Genomic DNA, 607 nt, shown 5'->3' with positions numbered 1-607 from the left:
CACATATACCACTTCATCTCATGTAGAAACTTCTTGCTTTGAGCATAAGATAAGTCGGGAGGCATGATATTACTCATAAGGTATTTCACAATGTCTGCAAACCACGGTTCTTCTTCCTGTACTCCAAACAGCTGCTCGTTCGGGAAAAGACTCATTTATCAACGTCTTATCCAATAAAATAGCATTAGGATTTTCTAAATGCGAGAGATGATCAGCTACTTGATTTTCAGTTCCCTTTTTGTCCTTGATCTCTAGTTCAAATTCTTAGAGTAAAAGAACCCATCTAATCAATCTAGGCTTCGAGTCCTTCTTTGAGACGATATATCGAATCGCAGCATGATCAGTATAAACTGTCACCTTCGTTCCAAGTAGATAAGATCGAAATTTCTCAAAACCATAGACAATAGCCAAAATCTTTTTCTCTGTAGTCATATAATTCAGTTGGGCACCATTTAGGGTCTTACTTGTGTAGTAAACCACATGAAATATGTTGTTCTTCCTCTGCCCAAGAACTGCTCCAACTACATAGTCACTTGCATCGCACATCAACTCAAAAGGCTCATTCCAATCAGGTGTAGTTATGACCGGTGCCATGATTAAATTCTTC

Source organism: Apium graveolens, unplaced genomic scaffold (assembly GCF_009905375.1).
Source record: "Apium graveolens cultivar Ventura unplaced genomic scaffold, ASM990537v1 ctg2167, whole genome shotgun sequence".
Taxonomy (NCBI): Eukaryota; Viridiplantae; Streptophyta; class Magnoliopsida; order Apiales; family Apiaceae; genus Apium; species Apium graveolens.
This window is presented reverse-complemented; position numbering follows the sequence as displayed.